At 39.9% G+C, this 17242-nt stretch overlaps 2 pseudogenes; one reads left to right on the top strand and one right to left on the bottom strand.

Moving 5' to 3' along the window:
- The window catches only part of LOC109045640, a 638390-nt pseudogene that overhangs the window by 236335 nt on the left and 384813 nt on the right, over window positions 1-17242 (top strand).
- The window catches only part of LOC109047430, a 44698-nt pseudogene continuing 35021 nt past the window's right edge, over window positions 7566-17242 (bottom strand).

Genomic DNA, 17242 nt, shown 5'->3' on the forward strand with positions numbered 1-17242 from the left:
CATTCCAGAAATCATGCCGTCGCAACACGTTTTTGAAATCGGGAGAAGAAAAAAAAGATGTAGGATATTCACGAAACCATAAACATATAGATGGTGCTTTGGCTATAAACAGGAAAATTGAAATTACAAATTAAACTGCACTGTAACTGGCTCTTCTACATTGGTAATAAGCATACTTCATGTCAAAGATAATTTTAATCGCACCTCGTGATAAAAACTACATATCATATAAATTCTCTCACGTGACCCTGGTAATCACAAAAACCCTGTTTAATAAGGGCGCCACGATTATATTTGTAGGATTATAGCCAACAAAATACACTGTATGAGGTTCAAACTGTAATCGATTTGTTCTTTTATGGCAAAAAGCAGGTAGAGCTGATGTAAGTACAGATCATGTTCCATGAAGATATTCTGTAAAATTTTTCTACGGTAAATATAGCAAAGACGTTAAATTCTGATTAGTAATATTGCAGTGCTAAGGCATGTCATTTGGACAACTTTAAAGGCATGTTTCTCAATATTGTAGAATTTTTTTTTGCACCCTCAATTTCCTAGATTTTCAAATAGTTTATCTCAAGCCAAATATTTTATCATATCAAATATTATCAATAGCATATTTAGCCTACCTAAGGATTCGAATAAGACAGTGCAACTGCCCGTAATAATAAATGTGGAGATTTAGAATGAGAACCAATTGACAGTAGTTTAGCGCGGTGATCCCATTTGTGCCAGAATCAAGGAATATATCAACCACCAAGAAAAGGGACAAAATCCTGCCAGGAATTAAATAACGGACTCACAAAGCTATAATAATTTTGTTCGAAGGGATAAAGACGGCTCTGCAAAACTATATTGTTCCTCTTGACGTCAGAGGACTGTGCAGGAAAAAAAGTGTTGGGACATATGGAGAGAGATGAAGCAGTATGTCGCCCTGCAATGCAGTATCAGCTTGTGCCATTAGTGCCCCGGAACCGAACTACCGTAAAAATACCTCGCTATTTTAAAGCATCACATGCTCATTGTAAAGGACAGAAAAGCCAGAGTTTTTCACCAGAAATTTATATTCTTACAAATAAGAGTAATTTGCAAACAGACAAGCTGGAAAATGATTCTGAGAAACAGACTGCAGTTAGATGCGGGATGGAATACCGTGTGGCAGCTTGTGAAAACAATATGAATGAACTGTTTACTCGTTGCTTCGAGCTTTTTTAACAGACCCATGGTATCCACCAAACTCTGTCTGAGAAATATTTTTTTATGTCAGCGAGGTTTCCTGTGGGAAAGAAGACGGCTTGGCAAGTCAAAGCTCCACAAAAGATCATCCAATTTTAAAAGCGAGACCCTATTTACAAACAAGAAATGAGGAAAGACTCCAAGCCTGAATCAGACACTATCCATCACGGTATATACCAGAATTGAAACATGACTAAGGAGAATTGCTTCACACTAATGGCTGCAGTTCATAGAAAGAGCCAAGAGATAAGACATGAAAGCTTGCAACATCCAGAAAAAAGAAATATTCAAGAGGCAACCCAATTAATGCCATTTTACTGTTTATCCATTTTCATTTTCCCTCATAGTTGGAGCTGTTGACTATTTCAGCCTGAGGTCTCAGATATTGCTCATGCCAACGCAGAAAGCAGCACTCCATCAGGAGTATATGAATCAGAAGAAACCTACACCTCCAGTCCATCCTGAGAAGATGTCACACCAGCAGACTGCACACATTCGGAGCAAACAACCGTTGGTTGCCTCTTTAAAGCTGAAGGTTGGTATTTTCTGGTGCATATACAGGAACTGAGGCGTGATGGAAAAATTGGTTAACTCCTTATTATTCACTGGCGTTACTATTACTTGTGCTGATCTGAGCAACTTTGATTCACAAATTTCAAAAAAAGATTTTACATTTCAACCTAGTGCTGTCAAATGATTAACCGTGATTAATCGCATCCAAAACTAAAAAGTGTTTGTTTACAGTAGATGTATGTGTGTGTACTGGGTTTATTCATAAAAAATAGGCATAGACCTATACACACATAGCATGCATACAGTTTAAAGCGTGTCATATATCATGCGATTTTGCAAGGGTTCCCTTTCTCTTTGGAGTGTTACAAGCTGTTCGTTCAGGCACAGATAAGGACCTTTAAAGTTGCCAAAGAATAAGGTCTCAAACCCCAAAGAGACATTCAGTATTAAAGTTAAGATCTCCTGTCCCATCCCCCGCCTAAAACCGGCCTCTTTGAAAACACGCACAAACACCAGACATCTACGCACTGTGTGGGGAGAAGATTTGCAATCAATACCGCCCAAATGTTAACCGCGAAAGGAAAGAAGGCGTAACTTTGATTCTCTGGCTGTAAGCTATGTCGTTGGGAGAGGATGCTGGGTGTTTCGTTGTGAAAGCAAAACTACGACGCGTTTCAGAAAGGCGGGATAGAGGAAGCAACAATAATTTACAGTAATGTGGAAAATCATGTGTTTTTTTGGACCTAAAACCACAAAAAACACTGAATTTAAAAACCATTATTTTAGTCATTGTCATATGAAACCATTTAAGAAAAATATGGTTATGTTTATTATATAAACATGTACCAGGAATATAAATATAGAGCATGTAAATACATGTAATATTTTCAAAATACAAAACTGGTATGCATTTGTAATTATTATTATATTAATAAACCATACACAGTAACACACCCACTATATTATGCCAAAACAAAAACTTTTATTCTAGGATGCGATTAATCGCAACTTAATCACTTGACTAGCACTATTTAAAACGTTACGATTTAAACGTTTTGTTAATACGTGATTTTGTCGGAACACAGAGAAAGGCAGTGCAGCACATATGACAGTTTATTAGAGAACACACAGGGCAGGCTTTCCCCCACCTGGGATAAGTCATGAAGATCTGAAGCATACATGACAAAAATCAAGAATCAGGAAAATGACACTAAAGTCAGCCCAGGCTTTTAATACTAACAATAATATCAGGATATAGAAAAGACTCTACAATGGTCACAATGATCAATATAATACCATTGTTCCACAAATATCATTTGTTTTGCATCCCCCCATTTGCTCAAATAGCAAAGAAAAACTCCACAACAGTGGTTTTCATGACTTTCAGTAAAAGGAAAAAAAAAAAAAATGAGAGAGACAGATAATGGCAGGTCAGAAGAGAGAACGATGTCAAAATTACCGTCCTCCCATGAACGCTGTCATTAAACAACACCCTCACAATCACCGTTAACACAGGTGTTTCATTTTCAGTGCGCTTTGATGCCCAAGTGATAGTAATACAACAGAATAAGTGTTTATGGACCTGTACATACATTTCAAAAAAAAATACAAATATAAAAAACATTTTGAGGATTTAAAATGCTGATGACAGTTAAACGTAGTCACTCTCCAGTTTTGTTGAAAAGGTCATATAAACTATCCACCACAGCCAAAACACAACGATATTTTCCATGACTTTTCATGGTGTTCATGATTAACTGCACAAAGTATTTTTAACTAATGTTATTCTTCGAAACTTCGTTAATTTAATATTAAATATCACACTGCCAAACTTAAACTGTATGAAAATGCGAGCACACTGCTGCCTTTGCAACTTCTGCACTGACAAAATGCGCAACTGAATATTGGTTGACAATTAGTTGGAACATAACTCACAACTCAAATAAAGGGTCATTCTAAAAGCCCTTCATATTGAGCATAACCAGGAACGCTTTACAGACAACGAACTTGTGTAGCATTTGGTCTAATTTTCTGTTGGTGTCAGTGATTAGGTGTGTATATTTACAGACAAGCAGGAACTCCTGAGTCAGTAGACTCACCTTTATGATATTTACTGGTCACTACACTAACTACATGATGTTCTGATATCTACAGATCATTTCCATTCTTGCATGATCACACTCTTACCTCGTTGATGGCGTCCCCCATCCGATTCAGAACACCTGCCCACCCCTCCCCCCACCTACCCACCCTTATCTCATCATCCCCACCCACCCCCTCTCCCCTGTGTACTCATCACCAAACACCGTTTTTTACCCGCCACCTCGTGCCCGCCTGCGCCAGCCCGAGGACCCCACTGTTCCAACCCCTCCGGAGCCACCTTTAAAAAAAGAATCGGAGAATTGGGAAATGGAACCAAGACAACAAAAAAGTGTTAAGATGACATTGGTCCAGTAAACCTCCCCTATAAAGGGTAACTAGGGCATGAGAACATTGCCAGGTTCGCCTTTTTAGAACTATATTGAGCCTTTTACGCCGACGTGTCGACAGCGGGGCATCGGGCCACGGTGCACGACGTTCACACCCTGCACATGCCACTTTACACACACACGTTATAGAACGAGACATAATTAATAATCAGAACATGACTGAGCTATTTAGGGTAAACATACAGATGAGTGGTCTGATTAAAAAAAAGCCTTTAGTTAGTAGTTGCCCTGCGACAAAATCCATTATGACGAGCGAATATTTTGGTATCTTGGCTGGAATATCACGGATCTGGCTCAATCCGTAATCTATGTTATTTCCAGAAAATTTGTAAAAAGATTATAATACTTAAGAAAATCTAGTTGTCAGCTCTAGTTGTCATATTTACAAAAATTTGAATGTGTTTTGATGTGATGCACACTCACGCTTCATGTACCTGTCTATTATACTAGAAAAAAATTAATAAAAAACGAAACAATATATTGCGAACCGCCCAGATAGTACGGGGAGACTTTGTGCATTTAGGCGAGCAAAATGTACTAGCCGTTAACGCGTCAATCACATGAACGCGTCGGGCTCGCGCTGTAAAATTATGCAATTTAGCAGAAATGCCTCTCAACCCATGACACTATTCGAAGAAGTAATCTGCGGCTGCTGAAGAACGTAATTTGGATCGAAAGGTGCCGCCAGCCCTTGCAGCCCCGTATGCCTGCTCCATCCTCAGAGGTTTTCGTGATTTCTCCGTTGTGTCTGAAGTTTTTTTTTTAATAGGAAGATAAATGACCACCTTGGCTCGTGACGAATCAATTTTTTCCACGCGCTCCCACCTGGACTCTTCTGTCAGCCCGTGTCTTGATCTTTGGATGTACGTTCGTGTGAGGTTTTCGTTCTGTGAAAACGATGTCGTCCTTGTACTACTATCCGTGACACCTCAGGCTACATTTCAAGGGTGGAGAGAGGGATGACTGAAGTAAAAACAGCATCAAAAGTCCAGGGAAAACACGTCTTGAGCGCAGCATTACAAATGACTCTAGTCAAGCTTGATGTGCGCGCTCTCGAGGTTACTTAGGCGCGCGCCACCGAGACATGCTTGGCCCGCCAGGAACTTGAGTAGTTACTGTGTTTATGTGGCAGAAATGAATGTAGACACTAGGCGTGGCATTACTTTAGTAAACGTCATACGGTGTGAAAAGCAATGTTCCTAAAACTATATCGGGGAGAAACCATAAGAAGGCCATTAAAGTGGGACTTTAAAATGACAAATCCTTGGAAACTTGTATGGCACCTGTGGACTAGGTCCCATAGCTCACAGGATCTGGATCGCTAACAAGCGCTTTCGCCACCCAGGATACATGCATGTGTAGACAGTCGACAACACGATAGTAAAATGACAAAATTTATTTAGGTTTATGGTACGTTAAAACCAATAATTAAGGATAGGGATGCATTAAACTTTACAGGTGGTTGACGGACAAATCTAAATCTAACTAATACACTGTATATAATGTATAGGTTAAAGACCCTGATGATAAATATAATAGAATAGCATTTTTCAGCATAACTTCTGTCATGAGAAGACACGAACCACTGAAGGATAACGATATAGTACACCGTTCCAGGAAGTTGAGGAATTTAGTTAAATGTAGCTTATTCATATGAGAAATTTGCCAATGTCTCAATGTTTATGAGGGTCAGGCTCAAAGTCAGTGTTACAATAAAATGTCAACTATTGAATGAAAAAATAACAGGTACAGTGTGTTGTGAACCAATTTGGCTGATAACCAGAGGACGATGGTGATTAGTAGTCAGAAATAAACTGTCATAAGACTGAAGTGAGAGTGTAAGTTACTAAGGTGGTTATTTAGAGAAATAAGTGGTTCACAGAGTGTTAGTACAGAGTTCTTAATCAAGGAATACTTGTTTTTCAAAAAAATATTGGTACAATATTTGTGTGTAAATTCATCCATGCACCATTCCATTTCAGCACATTTGTATCTTCAGTCACACACAAAAAAGTCCGTAAAAAGAAACAGGGTTCAAAATTGTATCTTCCACAGTTAACAGAGCTTGCAGTGGTTCTGATTTATGGCAAAAGTTACCAATGCAATACAGCAAAGATTAGTGCGATAATCATTTTCCACATGTGTCCAAGGTAAGTCCCTCAAAAACACACTGTGTGCTGGCCTCTTTGCTTGCACGACCCAAACAGTTGAAAGGCTTATTCAGAGTACAAAATTGAGTGTCCTCGGTACAGTATATAAGCACAGAAACCTTTTATTCATATCAAAGAGCAGCTTTCCCTAACCCACCAACCGTCTTCCTTTAAAAAACTATATAGTAAAAAAAAAAACCCGGCAACACTGGTTTTAGATAAGTACAAAAGGGGAACTTTTACCAATAGTACAAAATACAGTGTCATTATATGTGTCAACCATGATTTTGAAAAGTCACCTTGGAGTAAACAACACACATTATATTAGCAAACATTTCACCTCTGTTTGTGAAATGTACAATTTTTTTTTCCACACATCTCTTAATGGTTCAGATTCTTACATAGTAATATAAACCAATGAAACATCCTGAGTAAACCACGTACAATAATATCAAAGTCATTCTAGACTGATAAAATCTATTCAAGCCTCCCATATCACATTAATATTCATTTTCATCTTTATGTTTCTTTTGAAAAAGGAAAAGCTTCTTTAAGGCTTATGGATTGCTTCCCAAAGTCTAAAGTTTAAAATGACTCATGGTGTCATTCTGTACAAAAAATGGGTATCATTAAGGAAAGCTGAGACAAACCAGCTTGAGAAGAGTGCAGATATGTTCAAGTATGGCATTCTTATGAACTCTCTGCCAGAACTATCATCACAGTATGTTTTAAACCATACTGAAGGCTCCATCACAAAGGGTGGTGACTTGAGGCTAGTTGCATCCTTCTTTACAAGCGCCATTCAGCACTTAATTCTTGGTAGTAACTAGTCTGATGGTTGGACAACAGATGCCTATCACTCGGGTAAGTGCCATGTCTCTTAATTGTGACTGTTTTTCATATGACTCTTTTCCAATGTCCTGCTATCGTTCATCGCTAGTAAGCATCTAAGGTATAACGAGCCAAGATGATTTGCCATAACTGTTATGGACAGCGAATGACGGTTTACTTTGGCATTTTGAAAAACCAACCACCATGAGGGGTCTCTCTTGCACGCGCTGTTTTGCCAGGGGCTCTTTCTTATTCTCTACATCGTCATCTTCGGTAATCTTTGTCGTCAGCTTCATTGTCTTCATCAGCGACTGGTGACAGAGTCTCTGTGGACTCCTCGCTGGCACTAACTGAGGGGTGCTGTTCTCCCCCTGACCGCTGCGGTCTTTACGAGGAACGTCCCTCCTCTAGATTCAGAGGTCATCGTCTGAAAGCAGCGGTGCTGTGGAGTTCTCCTCAGCGTGAGTACATGGCTGGATGGCTCTCACTGCTCGAGTCTGGCATTTCGTGTATAATGGGAGAGCTTGGAATAATCTTTCCATGAGCTTTTCTTTCACCTCCGTCCTTGCTTGCCCTCCTCTTTACTTTCCGACTGAGTAGATCTCCCTGATCTCATTGGGGAGTGCTTCAGAACGGTGGTCCTGGGATAGACTGCTGGGGGCCACGGTTGCACGCAAGGCTTCGTTGCTTAGCTCAATGTAGGAGTGTTGTCTAACAAGTAGAGTGTGAACGGCCGTCAAGGGAAACAAAACCAGGCACGAGGTGTGGCTTTACTTCCAAGCTCCAGCAGCTTCTTCTCCGTCATCGCTTGCAGCTACTGCCCATTCATTTTGCGCAATGGTGGAGTCATTAAAAATGACAGGAATAGCGGACGGGGGCAGTGGATTTGTTCCGACCCCAGTTCTCCTCTGAAGGTCCCTCTGCTTTTCTGGCTAGATCTCTCCTCTCGTCCTTTTCTTGTTCTGTCCTGCTGCTGCTGTTGTTGTGTTGCTTTTGGTGTTGACTCCTGTTGCCGTGGCAGCGTCATGCTAACCTGGATGCCCTCCTATCATGCAGGCAGCTGTTGCTGCCTTTCCATTGCTGCTCCACCGCTGATAGGTCAGAGGACAGATGCATATAATGTGCAGGGATGACCGCGTGGGTGATACCATGCTGTGGTACGTTGGTGTCGTTCATCTGTTTTTCCGCTGGAGTGAACAGAAGATCAGCATGGCCAGGCGTGTGGGTGTCTAATGGAACTGGGCCGGCAATGATGGTGATCCCCTGCGCTGCCATAATATTTGGGGGCTTTGCGTGTCCCGACTGTGGTCCTGATGAGTGGCCAGTAAGGCATGGTTGCAAAAGTGGAGGTGGAGATTGGTGGGTCTGATGAATAGCCCTGGTTGTCTTAAGCATTGCTATGATTGACATCGGCTATCAGGCGCTAAATCATGCAAGTCCTGCCCCAGAGCTTGGCTTAACCTTTGCTATAGTCATCCTGCAGGAGCGGGTCTCGAGTTCCGTGTTTGAGGAGCGAGTGGTCTTCAATGCGGTAGCTCTCTCCTCGCTTTGTGTCAGCGTTCAATCCTGGAGGTGTGCTGGTCTCTGGGTGGGGCCATGTCTGAGAAGAATTCCTCTCATCAGAGAAGCTTATGGAGATCGCGGTTGGAGGAAAGGTCAGATTTGATGCCGTCAAGGTCAGCGGCCGAGGACGCTGTCTCCATGTGTCCACCGCTGATGAGATTTAGGTGGGAGAAGTGGATGTACCCTGGTCTCTCTTTTTGAGCTTTCAGGAGAGTGAGGATGAGAGGTTACGTTTTTACGGCGATGCTGCCTAGGTTTTAGACACCGCCTCCTGAAATATTATAATAAATATCTGTTAGGATATTTATACCAATTATGCAATAAAGATGAAAGTATAAAATATAGTTTAAGTAGAAAATATAGTTTTGTTGAATTGCTCATTTTGCTCTTGGAAGTGATACTTAAGCTCTTGGCAAGACTTTTTGGTATTGCCTATACAAAGTCCTTGCTATGACATAGTTTTTACAACTTGCTAAGGCCAAGCCTCCAAGGATAAGCTATTACTCACTTTTTCAGGCACGCAACAAACATACACACAGAGCAAACGATACCTGCAGTAGTACAGTAGCAGCCACAGCAGAATAAGCACTAGTGAGGGCCATGGCACCAGAATCGCTAGCAGGGAAGAATAGTGTGATATATGTAGTGATTGTCTCTTAGACCAGAGGTGTTCAGGGCCTGCACCGTTAACACAAAAATACTTATTTTTGTTTTAATCTACCCCTATTATCTCAAGCATTAAAAAAGTAAACCATTAATCCAAAAGTAAACTAGCAGATTGAAAATAATGTTATACAAAGATGAAAACAGATAGTAGAAACAACAGTTTAAAATTAATTGATTTTTGAAAGTCATTTGGATGTAATTTAATTGTTACTGATCAAGGAAAATGTAAATACTTCAATTGCTGTAACTGCTGCTGGTCTCAAACCTGAGGTTGAGGGAAATGCTGCAAGCCAGTATCCTAAAGTTGGAGGGCCACAAAACTCCATGTCATCTGAGTGCCCTCTTTTTTAATGTATCCAGCACCACTTCTGACCCACAGACCTGCAGCAAAACAGCACTTTATTACAAAATGAGCAGACAGTGATAAATGCAATGAAATCTTGCTTCAGCTTACAGGAAAGGCTCAATTAAATGTGAATGGGCAATGCGCCAGGGACAGATTAGACCCAAACTGTGCCAAATCACACATTCAATAGCTTTTCTTCATTAAAAAGTAATTTAGGTTTAGGATCAGTCTAGGTTATCAGAATCACACAGAAATGTAATGTGGTGCACCAAAGCAGGACAGTAAGGGGCACACATTTTGCAACAAGCCCTAAGACCAAACAAAAGAGCACAGAGAGTTAATATGTTCTGACAGGGTGAACTCTCTTACAAATACAATTTCAAATGTCTCCCTCCACTAAAGACGACATGCTCTCTCTGTGCTGGACTTCACAACTGGAGCATACAAAATGAACTTGTAACTATAAATAATTTTATACTATATACAAAATCCGCAATAATATCGAACTATTCTTATTGGAATCTGATGCTTTTAATTTTAAAATGAAATACTGCTATTTATAATTTCATATTTCACAGCTTTGTTCACCTTAAGTGCCACAGCAGAATCATAAGTACCAGCTACCTACAGCACAAAACTGCACAAGAAACACACAGGCAGCTGCATGCAATGTGTAATTAAGCACACTAGAAGGTGCTATAAGTTCAGCTCAGCAGGGAGGACCTGCTTTCTAAAGCAGGGGGCTTTCCCAGTATAGTAAGCCCCCTCCAAGTACCATGTGCATGAGCATCCGCTCTCTCTGTATGGGCTGTTTTGTCTGTGATCTGTCTCCAAAACAAACAGGGTCTTAGCAGCCACATGGAAAATTTCTGTGACACAATGAATGTTTTCATAATCTGAACACACTGGGGAATTCAGGCCCCACCTTTTTTAGATAAAACAGACGGCTGGGACTGAGTATTCGGTGACATCATATATATTTATGCTGTATTAGTAAATGAGACTCGGAGAGTGACTCAGGGCTCTTGGCTATGCTTTGAGAATGCAGCTGCATTCTACACAACCACGTTTCTACAATCATACAGAGCAAAGTTTGAGACAATACAGACTTTTGTAGTTTTCGGCCATGTGCATCTATCACATGGTCAAAACACACTCACCCACCACTCAGGAATACAGGCCCCTGTTCTCCAGAACTAAACTATTCTCTGAACCACAGTTCTCTCTCTGACCACCCACACACATACACTGAATATTCAGGGTTTTTCTTTTTCTAAAGTTATCTAGCATTCTCTGTCTAGATAGACTTTTGGCATCCTGGTAACTGGAAGGCACAGTTTGAGCAGATCCATGTACTAAGCTACCATATCCTCTAAAATCGTCTTTCTTCTTTGGCTCTAAAACAAGCTCTGTGCTTACCTTATTACTTAGGCCAAAAATTATTCTAATAAATGCCTGTCTCTTAGTTTAAAGAGGACTGTGCAAAGAGTTATTTTTGTTTTGTAGAAATCAAAATATATGTATATAAATAATTAAGATTAAAATAATAAAAACCTAATTATTAAAACATGATACATATGTATTGAATGACTTAAATATAGCATTGTGAAATAATACTAAATCAGTATCAATATCCAAACTACATCAAAAAAAAAAAAAAATCCTGTAGGGGGGGGGCGATACTCTGACAACAAAATATATAAAACTCAAAAATTTAATAAAAAGGATACTGCTTAATAAAATAAACACTAAACAAAAACTTCCTAATGCCCTTTGATGGCCATCTGTCAAAACTTCACATACTTTACAAGGTTACATTCCCTGACCAATACTGTAATGGGTGGGGTAAAACTAGGAGTTGGATTTAGGTTGCCATAGACTAAGCTGCTTAGGTCAAAATCAATTTGAGATTTTCTCTGTGGAGCTGATAAGAGAGGCTAAATGAATCTTTAACCACATTTTAGGAGAGATCCTAATAAGCATCTCCGACATTGGGTTGAAGAGCTGAAAAAATGTAACAGATGTACTAGATAACCTGCAATGACGTGCAACTATATAAAGAGTAATCTACTGAAAAATAAGACTTGAATGTAAAGCCAGAATGTGAGCTGATAGCCTCTTTTAGTCATATTGATTTTTCCACTAGAGCTGTTCTGTTTATTAAGCTGGCATCAGTGAAGGATCTAGGGAATTCTACAAAGCTTGCCAGGCACTAAATCACATCCTGTTTTGGGAGCTATGTCATGATGGGGTCAATGTCTGGAGATGATTTCTGCTTTATGAATTGTCAGGCTATTATCGCTCCAATGTGAGAAGACCTAACAGCTTTCTTTGATTTGTACCTACTCTCACTTTATCTGATCCTGCTTAAATGACTCTCAACTAGAAATTCCATACCTTTCTCCTCCATCTTTCCTTCTCTCTTGCTTCTTGTATACTTTTTAAATTTTATTTACAAGTACAACCCCCTCTCCAAAATGTCGAGTTATGCCCTTGTCATTTTACTCCAAGTCCTCATATTGTGACTTAGTTTTGCATGAACCTATCGCAGGGGTGTCCAATTATTTTTAATTATCGCAGGGGTTTCCAATTATTTGGGGGAATTCATGGCCTAATGGTTAGAGAGTTTTGACTCCTAAGTTGTGGGTTCGAGTCTCGGGCTGGCAATACCACGACTGGGGTGGCCTTGAGCAAGGCACTGAACCCCCAAACTGCTTCCCGGGCGCCGCAGCATAAATGGCTGCCCACTGCTCCGGGTGTGTGTTCATGGGGTGTGTGTGTTCCCTGCTGTGTGTGTGCACTTTGGATGGGTTAAATGCAGAGCACAAATTCTGAGTATGGGTCACCATACTTGGCTTTATGTCACTTTACTTTGTTTGTTTTTTTTGGATGGTTTAGTTGTAGAGAGTTTAGCTCCAACCTGCCCTAACACACTTGCCTGGAAGTTTTTGGTATTCCAGAAGACTTTGATTAGCTGGTTCAGGTGTTTTAATTAAGAAAAAAACTTGTCAACATAGTGGCCCTCTGGACACCCCTGAACTATTCAGTACTAGACTACTATAAAATCTGGATCAGCAAAAGGGTGAATATAACATGGTGTCGTCAAAATGGGTGTTCGTGATCACCCTCCTGAGCAGACTGATGAAGTTTCTAGTTTGAGCCCTGTAACTTTGGATAAAATTGTCTATTTGCATATTGTTATTTAGGCTTAACCACAAATTTTGTCAAATGCTGTTTACCTGTCTTGTCCCTCGAACCTCCATACTGGGACACTGGTGGTAGTCTTGAGAGGTGAATCAGAAGGAAGGGGGATGGAGATGTGGATGGGTTCTGACACCTGGACCTCAGTGCTGTTGGTCCCAGTGAGCTGAGCACACATTGCAGCTAGAGCAGTTAGCTCCACCCAGCTACTATTATAATTCCTGAATCAAGGCAGACAGTAATAGCAAAAAAATACATTAAACTCCATGAGGCCACTTTTACAAGCCCTCTGTTTACTGCAGTATTCTAAGCAATGATGAATTATTAAAATTATGGGGAAATTTTGTGATTCTAGATCCATGAGTAAACTCCATGGAAGGTGTTCGGATAAAACTCACCTGTTGCGTTGTTCTCCAAGGCAAGGGGGTAAGGAAAGCCCCCCAAGCTCATACTGAGTGCGGGAAGAGGTAAGCATTGCAGAGAGGGTAATTTGGGAGGTGGTTTAAGGGTGGTCGGATGGCTCTCCTCTGAAGCTGTACCCATGGCTGTCTCCGGGATCCTAGACAATGTATTTATAAAAAAGACTTTAATAAAAAAATTTTTACAAGTATAGTGAATACGGATAAAATGAATTGTAAGGATTTATGGTTTATGACAAAGAATGAAGTCATAACTATTTCGCAAATCGGTCTACAATTTCTGCCCTGTATGAATGTTGTTCTGAACTGAACAAGAACCAGTAATTGCTTTCCAGACCTAATAATGAGCTGCTCTGGGGTTTGTTGTTTCCATGTGTGTTTTACTTGTGAATGCAGTTTTATAGGATTCTGTCAACAACCACTTCCTTTAACCAATGTTTCTGTTATAATGAGCATTATGGTGATTCAACCTTTCTCTGCTGTAGCTGCTTTTTACCTCTCTTCTCTTGCTCCACAGAGAAAGGAACTGCAAGATAACTTTTTTGTAAAATCTGTGGGGCAGGGTCAATAATTGCAAGAAACTGCTAAAAATATTTCAAGATGTTTCCCAGAATGAAGGTAACTATGGAGTTTTTCAAAATGTCTTGAAACATTTTTACAAGAAGAATACAGAGCTCAGAATCCACACTGCAGTAAATCCCTTCCCCTCCTCCACTTGGCTCACTTAGTGTGTGAGTGGCAAATAGGAATAAGAGAATAAGAAGGCCTAAAAATATAAGCGTGTATCTCTCAATGTAGGCTGTCTGCCCTGATTAGTGTTGGGTTAGCTGGTCACTGATCAGCCCCAGACAATCCAGGATAGCATGACAGTGCTTGGGGACCACTGAATGCAGGCAGGCTGTGACACTCCCTGTCTTGGCCACAGTTATTCATTTATTTACTTAACATATCCAGCTCTTGATGAGAGGACAAACTAATACAGTACAAATCATCCGCAGGTAAATACCAGCATTTGAGACAGGCGTGAGATTCAATTAGGCTATACAAAGCAAGGCTAATGTGATAGCCTACTCACTGACTAATATCTTTAGGTTTCTGGCTCTTAGCCTAATTGCATACCATGGCACTAGCAGTGATTTGCATCTTACATGATGACAAGAAGGGCTGGGACAGCGTCTGGCCAACAAAGCTTGCAATTCCTCTAGGATTGCACAAGGATTGGGCTGCAGATGGGTTGATCCCCTGTAAACCTGACAGTGAAAACTATGATTATGGAGTAAAAGAACGGAACAGTCTAGTTGGGACTGGTGCTTCGCCAACTGGCAAGCCTCCTAAGGAGCTTGGGCATTTTGAATTGCATTGAGAATCCTCTTCATCTGCAGAATCATGTGGTTGGCCTCACAGATGAGACCACCTTTCTATCATAGATGCTCAGTGATAAGCATCACAAATGTCAGGTGGCTTCATGAATAGCCTGACTGCGTATAAAAACATACGCCCTTAAAAGTTATAGATAACGTCAAAATTAAACATAAAATATTGTATTTCCTATCACTGACCAATGTGTCTCTCCAAACTTCTAGGTTTCCTTTATTGTCTTTAAGTTTTGCAACTGGGCCTACTTTGATAGGCTACCAACAGGGCTGTGCTACCAACAGGGCCAAAATTAGTGAAGCAAAACCCGAAACCTGTCTGGTTCAAAGGGGAGTGTTTCACTGACACATTTCATTCTGAAGTCAGACAGGGAGCTAGATTGAGAAAACGAAAAAACCCCTGAGGGAGTCAGCTCACCAAAGAGACATACCACTCAAGAAAATCACTAAAAGTGCTGTTCCCTCAACTGCACCAGCCAATTTATCACAATTTCCATGACAAAGCCATAGATGTTAGTAGCATCAGTGGACCTTTTGTACAGAGGGCTGTACAGCTGAATTTTTTTTAAGTATCAGAGATAATTACATTTTACCTCAGAAAAGTTAACCATTATTATAGGTCACAGCCAATAATATTAACTCTACAGTACATTTCTTTTGCAATGTATTTCACTCTTACTCTAAAAATAGAGACTTGTCACACTGTTGTTAAAATAGAAACCATTTTTTCATTAAACTGTCTGCACGTATATTTTTTTTGATACATACTTTTGCTATGATCAATATGAAATGGTATTTAAAAATACTCATACTATGAAATATGATTTTGGTCATACCTCCCACCCCCAATACGTCAGCAGTCCGTCAGTTCATCCAAACAGGCCCTTCTTTATTAATCTTTATCCGGTACTGGAGATTAGCTGTCTATCAAAAGGATTGGTGCCCTTTCTGAGCAGTAGCAGCCACACTGGAAAACCACATTAAGTCATATAATTACCAACATCTGAATGATGGTCAATTTTTCAATGGAGATCACCAGCAGACTGCCATATAGTCAATGGTTTTGATTTACAGCAGTATAAGAATGACTCAATAGCTATCTGTATCTCAATAGGCCCTGTGCCTGGAAGCTGTTCATGCAAGCAGGTCTCAGGAGATTTACATTCAACTCACACTCCCGCTTGATTCTCACCAGTTTATTCTCAGAAAAAACTTCCCTCCTCTTTCACCCTGCCTCTCTCTAGTCAAGGGAGTCATTTCTCATCTCTCTCTTCATTGCACATGTTCTCAGTTACAGATGTGCTTGAGCTCTGTTGGGAGAGTAAGACATAATGCCCCTCTTGGCCAGAGAATGGAAAAATTAAGGAGAGAGAGGATGTTAGATGACTGATTTATGCATAGTTTTCAGGTATATTTAACTAGAGCAATCATAATAAACTGTTCCTTTTTTGTAAAGTGGTTGTAGTCATTGCAAAATATTGACAAGTGTATTAAAAAATGGTTTAATCCAGTATTATTCTGACTTCACACTAATTAAAATGCACCTAAAAGACATCCAGATATACAAACACAGCAATGACATACAACAATGCCTTTTTAAACATTCACTTTCACCATTTACATTCACATGTTTCTAAACAAACCCTGAAGCCCAAATCAATTGAGTGGCTTCTTTTCAGGCTGGCATGCTGTGAACACAAAAATCCTCCCACGCTCAGAGTTCAGGCTGTTCCTGTCTGTTCATTCACTTGACTCACTTTTCACAAAATACGCTTCCAAAAACCATAACCCAACTCTGCAAACAAACACTCTGAAGGTGGATGTTTGAACAAAACAGTTAAAGCACTTTTTGTATTGTGCATGAGTTCTCTCAATAGAGGAGGCTTAACAAAGCTCTTTATAACAGTGGTCAGCAGCAAACCTGACTGAGAGAGAGACTAGCAGCTGATCTCAGATCAGGTTTTACATGAAATGTTCCTCCCACGCAACAGAGACAAATATGCAACACTTTAATAATAACCCCCTCCTCTTACAAAATGCACATTCTACTGCCACTGCCAAAGTTGCCATGGTAATGGGTTTTGAGGGCATGAAAAAACACAGCCAGTGTTGAGTCTTGCTCTCCCTCTACTTCTCTCAGTAAGCATCATGTTGCACTCTGAGGGTGGATGGTGCAATAACTTAAATGGATGCATACACATATACCTATTTTACATACATTTCATATACATATATATATATATATACACACACACATAATATATTCCATAAATATATACAAATATAAAAATAATATAAAATAATTTTCTCTGCAATTCTATACTTAAAACTTCTGCTCTAGTAAATATGTTAAATATAATATAGTATTTAAAAATAGTATTTATAGTATTTAAAAAAAATCAAAGTTGTTCATTATTCACTATTTTCACAAAAAGACTTTTTAAATATCTGTCTG

Source organism: Cyprinus carpio, chromosome B25, assembly GCF_018340385.1.
Source record: "Cyprinus carpio isolate SPL01 chromosome B25, ASM1834038v1, whole genome shotgun sequence".
Classification (NCBI taxonomy): Eukaryota; Metazoa; Chordata; class Actinopteri; order Cypriniformes; family Cyprinidae; genus Cyprinus; species Cyprinus carpio.